This window comes from Perna viridis, chromosome 7 (genome assembly GCF_037379345.1).
Source record: "Perna viridis isolate PV_CMFRI_1.1 ecotype Kerala chromosome 7, ASM3737934v1, whole genome shotgun sequence".
In the NCBI taxonomy this organism is placed as follows: Eukaryota; Metazoa; Mollusca; class Bivalvia; order Mytilida; family Mytilidae; genus Perna; species Perna viridis.
Genome location: NC_142451.1, coordinates 23,542,323 through 23,553,501, shown reverse-complemented (window position 1 = coordinate 23,553,501; position 11,179 = coordinate 23,542,323). Strand labels below are relative to the sequence as shown.

General features: G+C 31.3%; 1 protein-coding gene across 1 annotated transcript in view; it reads left to right on the top strand.

Moving 5' to 3' along the window:
• LOC148611884 (uncharacterized) overlaps positions 1-11,179 on the top strand; it is a 22,845-nt gene continuing 11,666 nt past the window's right edge. Inside the window, exon 1 of the mRNA XM_088592854.1 lies at positions 1-90. The gene's annotated coding sequence lies outside the window, so the exon portion shown is untranslated. The remainder of the gene's footprint in view (positions 91-11,179) is intronic.

Sequence of the window (11,179 nt, the reverse complement as noted above, 5' to 3'; positions counted from 1 at the left end):
GACCAGGTTACGAAACGTACAACATTAATCACTTCCGCATGTTCGAATTGGCGGCTGCTTTCTAATTTGCATTAGTGTAAGAGGTGAAAGGTATGCTTTTTTCATGAGTAAGATGTATGTTTAAACATATTTTTCTTGCAAGGTATTAATGCATATCATTGTGATACACGCTACGCGTTCACTTTCTATTTGGCAATGTCTAAAACACGCCGACATTACTGCAGTTACTGTCGACCCTTTGAAATCGAGTACTTCAGCAGTGCTGGAGGTTGTCCGGCAAGCTATTTTCTGACTTGGTCCCATCCTAACCTCTAGCATCTGACATGTTGAAAGCCATCGCAAATGTGAATTAGCTAAACAAATATTTTGAGTCTAAAAGAAGTTTAACCTACCGGAAATCAAGCAATACAAATCCATTTTTTGTTAAATACCAAGAAAATATTTGTAATGAAGTCAGTTATCAAAGTGACCAGTCATTTTGAATTAAATCACTAATTTTTATGGAATACAATATATTTTTGACAAAACAAACTGCAAGTTGGTAAAGGCAATTCGTTGGTTAATTTAATATGTTTGTTGCAATGTTGGGCAAATTTTAAAATCTGTAATTTTATCAACGGAATTACACATTCAAAAAGCTAAAAACCGAATGTGAAGTTAATTTAAACTGCTTTTACAAAGGAATTCCAGGATTGCTGGATTTTCTCATCACTGACATCAGGTAGGTCATTTGTTTTTCTTCAGTTTATTCACATTCTTCCGTGTTGTAGGAAAGAAACTGTTCATGTACAAAATGTTTTAAATGGTAAATATTTTCCAATAATTCTGCTGATTTAAAAAAATGTGGGAACGAGTGGTATGCAACATGGCGCTTAGAAGTAAGAGGTAGGGGTATGGAGGAACAGAATTCCAACCTTTTGTGTTGTAGGAGTATGAAATTGAGATGCTTTTGGGGTTTTATTGTCTTGACTGTCACCATCCTCATGTTTCTATCATGGTGGCCATTTAGAGGGATTCTGCTATTAATGGCTCACTGTTGTAGCTTAAGCTTACAAAAACCCGGCCATTTAAGATGCATCATTACCTTTCTTAGTTTCTACAAATATGACAGGGGTAAAAACAAGGAAATACAAGCTGGTAGCCCAGACCATATTTTTATGTAATATTTTCTACATGTTCAATTAAATTTCACCCAAAAGTTAGGTAGCCCAGCTCAAAATCTAGTATCCCTGTATGGCCTCAATTTCACCCCTAATTTCTTTATGACTGCAGACAAATGCAAATGTATATGTATCTAGAAAATTTTTAAGGCATAGTGTCTCCTAGATATGAAAAAGTTACATCAAGTTTTTGTAAAATTATACCAAAAACTGACATAACTTTTGCAGGATCATTTTTTTCTGAAATAACAGGATTGATATCTGTAGTACAGTCTGTATTTCAAGTAGCAGGAAAAAAAGAAAGAGTAGCAGGTAGACTGATGAAAATTTTGCAAGAATTCACCCATTTTTATACGCCCGTCAAAGAAGGGACATATTATGGTATACCGTTATCCATCCGTCCGTCGTCCATACTTTGGACAATAACTCAAAAATGCTTTCACCAACTTTCATGAAACTTAGGTGAATTGTTGATATCTATTGACATAAGCTCCCTTTCAATTTTTACAAATTTCAAATTTTTTCGTTTCCGTGTTATGAATTTTTTCCTAAAAAAAGGGGGGGAATTTTGAAGTTTTCGGACAAGAACTCAAAAATACTTTCACCAACTTTCTTGAAACTTTAGTGCATTGTTCATATCAATTGATGTAAGCTCCCTTTCAATTTTTATAAATTTCAGATATATGAATTTTTATACTTAAAAAAAAACAGAGATTTTCAAGTTTTCGCACAATTACTCGAAAGCACTTTCACTAACTTTTATGAAACTTTGGTGAATTGTTCATATCTATTGAAGTAAGGTCCTGTCTGATTTGTATAAATGTTAAATTTTACAATTCCATGTTATGAAGTTTTACTTTTAAAAAAAAGCCGGAAACAGCCAAGGAAATTTTATTTGTTGGAATATCATTTAAAAAAGACCATTTATTATAATGATCAACTAACAAATATAAAGGTACTTTGTAACTTTGTCAGAAATGTGTGTTTTAAACAAGATAGAAATGTATTGAAGAAAAATCAAGACAGCAAATTTAGTTAAACTTGAGGTAGCCTTGATAGTGCCAAATTTTTTGTGTATTTTTATTAACTTTTTTTTGGGGGGGGAGGGTATTTGACAGGGCTCACAGTATTTCTACTCGATCATATAACTTTATTAAAAGCAAAAGGACAAGTTAAAAGTGAAACGGGCGTATCATGCGTTTATAGTGCAGCTCTTTATTGGAAATAGTGTAGCTGTCCTACACGCCAAAGTTCAAGCTTAGCCATTCACATAGACTAGAGATTGTTTCTCTGTACAGAAAGAGCTGGAAAGTCAGTGCCATCATCCGATATCTTTCCTTCCAGTCATCATGGTATAGACGTCGATTGGAGCACAGTTAAAAATATAATCCAGAAGTACAAGTCAGGCAACCTTTTCTCCAAACCAGAAAACTTCACTAAATTTAGAAAAGTTTCAGAAGGAGATATTGCAACAGTCCAATCTGCCTTGGCTGAAAACTGCACAATGACAGCATCATATATTCAACGTAACTTATTGAAAGAGGTACAGTTGTGTCAAAAACAACTGTACATATTGCCATCAAAGAAGCTGGTTATACAGCCAATTCTCCACGTTATTGTCAAATGATTCCACAACCCAATAAAGAGAAAAGAGTAGCATTTTTGTCAGCAACTGATATCTGACAATGACAATTTTAATGACATAATTTTTACTGATGAATGTATGGTTCAACTACATGACAATAAAGTTATTATATACCATTTGATAGACCAAGTAGCACAACCAATTCCACAACCTAAGCATGCTCTAAAAGTACATGTACATTGTATGGGGAGGTATTAGTCGACGAGGAACTACTCGTCTTATGATTTTTGATGGCATACTGAAATCTGAGTTTTTTGTAGAAAAGATTCTTAGCCAGACTCTTCTACCATTCATTCAGCAGGTGTACCCAGACAAGCATCGTTTTCAACAAGACAATGATCCAAAACACTGTTCAAAATTATCCAAAGACTTCATGAAAGAAAACAGCATCAATTGGTGGGAATGCTGGCCATCAGAATCTCCAGACTTAAACCCGATTGAGATGGTGTGGAACATGTTAAAGTGCAGACTAGCCAAGCAGAACCTCCAAACCAAAGATGATTTAGAAAATGCCATGACAACATTTTGGAGCACAGACTTGACAGTAGATTGTTGCAATACTTTTATAGATCATCGTTACAAGGTTGTTCCAACAGTGGTACTGATGCAAGGTCGTGCAACTGCAGATCTACCAAGAAAGATATTCCCCGAGCGATCCAGGGGAAAATCAATCGGCTACTTCAACCTGAAACTCAAGGACAAACTGTTCAAAGAGAAGATAACCAGTCTACTACCAACATAAGCTGAAAGACATGAAAGAGACACTTATTCTAGTCTACATATTAAGAGCCTTTTTGAAGGCCAATCAAAAATGTTTAAAAAAGAATCTTAAAATTATGTGTATCAGTATTATCATATGCATATATACTAATATGTATGTAATACATTGTATGTATGGTGTTCCCATTCCCTATTGCTTTCATTGAAATCTAATGATTTTTCTTCCTGTCAAGCAAACCAATGATTTTAATTTTTTATGGTAACTTTCTAATACTTAAAATTAGTGTTACAATATGAAAATAGAAATAGGTGGCATTATTTTTATAAAATGAAAACATTATTTTTAAGAAAGCATTATTTACGTGTTTACATTTTTTTATCTTTCCCTTCAATTGTATAATACTGCTGTGAAATTTTAGTTTTTTGTAATTCTAATTAATGAAACTAAAACATATTAATTTTAAAACTAAATGATAACATTTTACATTATATATTTCTTTTTGAGAACAAAAGCTTTATTTTTAGAGTAAATTGATTTATGCTTATTACATGTGTAATATAATCACTTATTTTTTTAAAAGAAAAAATATCTTATTATACTTTTAATTTTGACATCAAAAGAACAGTTACATAATTAAAATATCAAAACAAAAGTCTTCCACAGAATAAATTTATTGCCTTCAACAATAATTGTTTTTTTGTTTTTTTTTAATATGCTTGTTACAAAATTAAACCAGGTAAATATTGTGCAGGTACCCAAAATTACCTGAGACAATTTACCTGTGGAGGGTTTTAAGGTGAACTGCTTATAAAGAGTGTATATCATTTCCTGTGTATTATATTTATTGTCCTAACAGCATGTGGTCTAAGGGTGGGCATGTATGTCCATCATGGTGGCCCTAGAATTTATGGCCACCATTTTTAGGGGTATGTCCCTGGGTGTACTTTATTTTGCTGGTTGAAGACTTTTATTGATATCCCATAATTCTGGTAATTGTATTTAGTCCAGATACATTTCTATGCCAGGTGGACCTCTAAATCGTTACAGTAAAGCAAAAATCAAAAAGGGTGACACATTTTCTCCTTGTACCACACCAACTTCCCGCATGAAAGTTTCAGATGTTTGTTGTAATACAAGCATGATTTGATGTTACATGTATGTTGTAAATAGTATTGAACATTTTTCTACTGATTGCACTTATTGCATTTTATACCAAAGTACATGTCAAAGGTGTTTTCAAAATTGATAAAAATACAGAAAAGTTTCTGATTTCTATAATGTAAAACTTCCATTCTAAAAAGAATTTGAAAAAAACTCACAATATTATGTTAAGAACTACATCTACATACATGTACATGTACCTGTATGCAGATATTGCATTTTGGTTTAAAAAAATGAAATTCTACAAGAATACCCAACTGTATAGTGTAAACTGTTGTGTTAGTGCTATTATTGTATATTTCAATATAGTCAAATCAAACAAAAATGGTGCCAATTTGAGAAAATAAATGGTCAGAATCTTCGAAATCTATCAAATTTTCGGTATTTTAATCAGCATTTTTGTTTCAAACATTTAAGACAATAATTCATGTTTTATAGCTCATAATTTGTTAAGAAATGTACAAATTTGTTGTGCGGTTTCTTGGGACTTCGGTTGAATTTATCTCAAGTGATAATTCAGTAGAAATCTTGAAGTGTTTCATTTTGATCTTGTTTCATTACTAAACAGTAAATTCTTCATTTCAACTGAACATTTCTTAAGCTTGAGACAAGTTTGTACCGACCACTGCAATATTAAATAAAGTTTCAGTCTTGATTTGTCAGTAATAAATTTTGACCATGATTATTGATACTTTTGATCAGCTTATATCAATAGACTGGATATTTTGAACAAGAAATCAGTAAGGATTAGATGGGATCAGGGAAAGAGCAGAACAAAATTAAAATTCCTACAGAATGCCACTGTCTGAAATTTTCTATTCCAGTGCCAGTGCTGTTTAAAAAGACAAAATAGGACAGTGCATTGCCAGAATCTTTGCTTTAATCAATCATAAGTTAATTTTGCTTTAATAAATTCGGTAAGGGTAGAGGTATAGATATATTGTACATGTAAATATACTCCATTTCAGAATATATGATACAATCAATCATTTTTCAGTCAGCAGGCTGATTTTATTTTGTCCAAAATACAATGTATTTACATATTTAGCTTAAAGAAAAAGTATCGTTTATCTCAATAAAAAAAAATTTAACATGAGAATTCCTGCTTATATTGTGTGCATGTACATAACATATAACACATGTAAATTTTTAAAAAGCATTAGTAAATGATGCACATTAGCGTTCACTTCTCCCTGATCACTCCCTAATATCCCTCTGAATGAGGTCACTTCTCCCTGTTTTTCTCAAGTAGTTTTAGCCCTGATAGTTACAGTCTATTGATTTGATGATGTAATGCTTATTTATTAGAAAAAAAAATACAAAATTCGATAAAATTTTAGACTATTTATTTAGAAATACTCAGAATTGAACCAGAATTTTTTTTTTCTTGAAATAGCATTTTTTTTTTTTTTAAATATTCATACAACATACTTTTCCTTCTCAAATTTTTTTTCTTTATTGCCACTGTCTCATGTGGGAGACTATTATATAAAAGCAAATTATAAAATGTAACATTCAATTATTTAGTTTATTTTTCACAGAAAACAGGGTTCTCACTCCTCCCAAAAAAATGCAAGTCCCAGGACTCCCTTGCCACAAATATGACAAGTCCTGTAAGGGATTCAGAGGGTTCCAAGAAAAGTCTTATGTTGCAGTTTGTACTATCAACGGTAGTGAACAGATTTTTTTTAGCGTCTTTGCACCGCGTACAGATAATAGGTGTTTGTTCACCTTCTTCCACTTTCCCTAACCATGGAAACGTAACCTATATATATCCTTTTAATGATTAGTTGTGTTAAACAATTTTGATCTTTTATGAGAATTTTCACAAGTCCCCTGAACTCCCTGTTGTGATTACCAAAGGTCCTGAATGAGTTTTTACGGTCAGGGACCCGGAAGCTCAGGTTCCTGAGATCCTATGAAAATATAGTAATTTTTACCAAAAACCTCCAACAAATCTTACATTTTTATGTAGAAAATTCCTAATTTTTCATTGATATTGTGGAATTATTGTTTCGAAATTACGGACAAAAATTTGTTTTGTAAAAAAAATCTTATTTCCAATCTAGTGAAAGATATCTAGTCACTGAAGCATAACTTGTGTTATTTATCAGATGTTTTGTTTAATGTTTTCCCAACACAGTTGGTGTAGTTCGGCTTTTTACCCTTTGACCTTGAAGATGTTCTTCCTTGGAAAAGCAAGTCACCTGATCAAAATTCTGTTTCCTGATTAGCCAAATACTGATAATTTAGTGGCGTTAAAAAAAAAACTATCGGAAATTGAAATTGCATGCCATGTGTTATTTCCTGATGAAAATTAAAAGTACAAAATGAAAATTTTACTGTGTTCGCTATCTTTGTACTTGTTTTATGTTAACTTCTATATTTCAGTTTGTTGTATTAAATGTTTAATGAAGTCTTCTCATAAACCAGAGTTATCTTCCATTTGCAGAGGTTTTTATAGAAAAATTCTGAAACATTTAATTGTACAAAATTAAACCTTTTCATCTTTTTTTCTAGTACAATCAAAAACAATCTATTCATTATTTCATTTATACATCAAAATAGGATATACCTTCTTATTAAGTCATGTGAAAGAGTGTTACTCTTTCCTAGAAGAGAACAGAGTTGTCAGTGGTTAAATCCAAATTTTTTTTTTTTTTTCAATTTTTTGGAAAAAAAATTGTTTATTCCAATCATCATAAATCTCTGAATTTTTTTGCAGATGCTCTCATATTGCATGAAATGACATCAATTTGTTTAAAATTTACTTTGAGTGCATGTTCTCCAACCCCTCCCCCGTTAAGTTTGCAAAGCAGCGCTCAACAGGGATTGTAAGGGGCATTAACTAAAAATACTGTCAATCTTACTGTTAAACTATAATTTGGGTAATCATGTCTATGTAATGTACACAAGGTTGGCAAAATGCTGGCATTTATCCATGTCTGCAGTAAATGCCAGCATATACAATTGTGGTAGTCAACTAGATTGACCAGACTGGAATTTATATATTTCACTGTGGTTAGTTTTACCAACAAAAATGTACATTGTAAATTGGTCAGTGGATTTTATTCTTAAGGTCTAGATAAAGTGAAACCTATTTAAACTGCATGATTTTTTTAAAAGCTTTCTTGTACTGTTTAATTTAATTTATTACAAGTATTTTTTAGGGTGTTTTATGATTGGAAAAGGTGAACCTGTTACATATTTGCCAAAGAACAGGAAATCATTAATGACATTTTATTGTTTTCATCCCTGTCTACATGTATGTCTGGCTAACCCACCTTGAATAAACAGTTTCTTGAAACCTGTTGTTTTAACAATTTATGACATTTATACCATACGACAATAGGGTTTTTCTTAATTAAGACTGGGTTCGTACATTTTGTAGGTAGAATTTTACTTGTTTTACCTATGTCATTATTGACTGTATTCAACTGTTGGTGTCTTCCTCCAACACGTTATATGTTAACTATTCCTCGAACGCCAACAAAAAGATTTAAATTGATGGTTAGATAATGACAATGGGTGTTTTTTTTTTTTATAACTATTCAAATGATTTTATAAGTATTAAACAATCAAAAATATTAAGTGAACTTGATAAAACAGCAACATTTTTTTATGAGAGAAAATAGTAGATTTTGGGTTAAAATCATTATGAAATTTAAATAAATAAAATTAAAAAATTCTTTTTTAACAAAAAATATTTCAGGAATGGAAAGGTTAATTAGCAAATTATATGTTAGAAATATTATAGAAAGTATAGTGAAGTACTAATATTATAAATTAAAACAAATATATCATTCTAAATATTTTTATTGAAATGAAATTTTATATGAAATTTATAATAGACCAATTCATTAAACTTTAAAGATAATAAGATATAATTAAGGAAATTTGATAATTTCCAGTAAGCTGGAAACTGGGTGAGCATGAATATGAGCACAGTATGAAAATATATAGTGTCTTCCACAACTGTACAAAGTTTCAAGAAAATCAATGAAATACATTGTAGGGTAACCAGAATTCCAATGAGTTGCGAACATAGCAAACACCCAAACAATATTTCATATTATGAACCACTTACAATAATAAAGGATAAACAAGGGTATAATATTATGACCAGAAAAATATCTTGAATAACTGAACGAAATAAAACAGTTTTTAAAGACAAATACAAAGTTTCAAGAAATTCCATCAAGTTATATGGTAAAATATTGCATCAGTAACACAATTATAGAAATAAAAAAAAAACAAAAACATTTAAGTCCAAAGAGTCTATTGTAGAATTTTTACATACTGGAATTCCTGATGATTTACAAGTTAAAGTTGAGATGCAATACTCTAAAAAGTTTTATTTTAAGAGAATCCAATTGTTCTAGCAGTATTAGCAAAATACATGTACAATTTGCCACAGACTAGTTTTTAACTACCTGTAATTTACCTGTATTTAATTAGTATCACTGTTAAGATGTCATGCACTTTTGTTGTGATAACTACTTGCAGCTGTTCCTGGAATGCCAACAAACTTTTACCTGTAAATTGCCTGCAGATCAAAAGTTGTTGACATTCGAGGAGTAAACCCAATTAGTCAAAATGTTAATTATTTAGATGATGTTTTTTTATTTAAATTTATTTATGAGGTTAAAACTAAACTGTCAGAAAATTCATACTGCTACATGTACATGTACATACATAAAACTATAACTGTTAAAATGTATTAATCTATGATTTAAACCCCTAAATCATATGATAATCAATCATAATGTTAATCCAAGTAATGAAGAATTATTTAAAATGTACCTAGTCTTCATTTTTAGTTTGCCTGGCCAAAGGCCATGTGTGCTACAATTTTACAAAACTCTTCTCCTCTGAAACTACTTGATTAATTAGAACCAAACTTTGTATGACTGTTCATTGGGGTATCCTGCATAGAACTGATGTGGGGATTTTTGATTCGTCAAAAAACATGGCTGCCGTTACAAAAAATAGAACATAGGGGTCAGACAGTAGTTTTTCACATATATCTCCTAAACTGTTAGGTTTAGCTGGATTCTGAAGTGGGTAAAAGTGTTCAGCATGATGAGATCTATTTCTGATCAAATTATGGTGTTAATCCATTAAGCCATGTTGGAGTTATTGCCCTTTTTCAACGATTTTAGCTATTTTTAATGTTATTTCTTTCAAAAATCTTCTCCTTTGACACTACTTGACCAATTTAAAGCAAACTTGGTGTGAATGCACCTTGTGGTATACTGCATAGAACTGATATGGGGATTTTTGATTCGTCGAAAAAACATGGCCACTGTTACTAAAAATAGAACATAGGGGTCAGACAGTAGTTTTTCACATATATCTTCTAAACGTTTGGTTTATCCAAATTCTTTCAATAGCTGAAATGATCCATATTATTAGGACTACAAAAGTCTTCAGGCTCCTTGTAAGAGTTATTGCCCTTGAAAGGATATAAAACAACTTTTTTTTTAAGTAGTTTTCAGTCAATATCTTGAAAACTATGATAGATTAAAAGAAACTTTCAGTTGTTGAAGAGATCTTGTGATAAGTCCTACCAAAGACTTCTTGAGTCAAAATTGTTGGACAGCTTCTTGTTTAATTTATTGCCTTTGAAAGGCAAAATTCAACAATCTGAGCGATTCAGGCTCCTTGGAGCCTCTTGTTAATTATTTATGGGATTAATATAACTAAAACATTTCAATCAACCAGGAATTTACTGGTTTTTACCACATGAGAATATATATTCATGTGGTAAAAACCGGTAAATTCGAGGGTAAATACCATGGGTGGAATTTACCACCCAGCCTTGCATGTACATCGTACATGTATACTCATATGGTGTTGATATTCATTTATGATACTTATACAACACATGAAAGTGAAGGCTGTTTATTGCAGGTTTTAGAAAATAAATTGCCCTCATGTTTAGGTGAAGTGCTCCAAAATAGCCTTTTGTAACGGTTTATTGCTCTCAAGATTAAATAAAGCACCATGCCTTCACAAATATGTAGGGAAGGCTAAGGCTGAGCAAATTTCAGATAAACCTGATTTCTATGTAACAAACTTAAATTCTAAGAAGCATTTCTAACATTGCAGATGTATTTGCTTTGCTTACAGGGATCATTTTAGGCCAAACAAAAGAAGTTTTAAATTCCTTTTACCCAACTGACCTGGGTTCAAAACTGTTGACCTGGAAATATTCACCTAAAAAATTTTTCATTTACTAAGTTTGTTCCAAATCTCCACAAAAAGCTTGTATCCAGTTTTGACCTTAGTTGGCTTCATTAAAATTTCTAATAGCTCAGCTCCCAGTAGTGGTAGCACTGGAGCTTTCCCAGTTATATCACAAGCATATAATGATAAAACATTTACAAAGAAAATACATGTACAAATGTACTCATCACTAAGAATAAATCCAAAGACCGATATTTGAACAAAAAAATTAACAAGTACAATGTAAGGAAAACATTGAATACC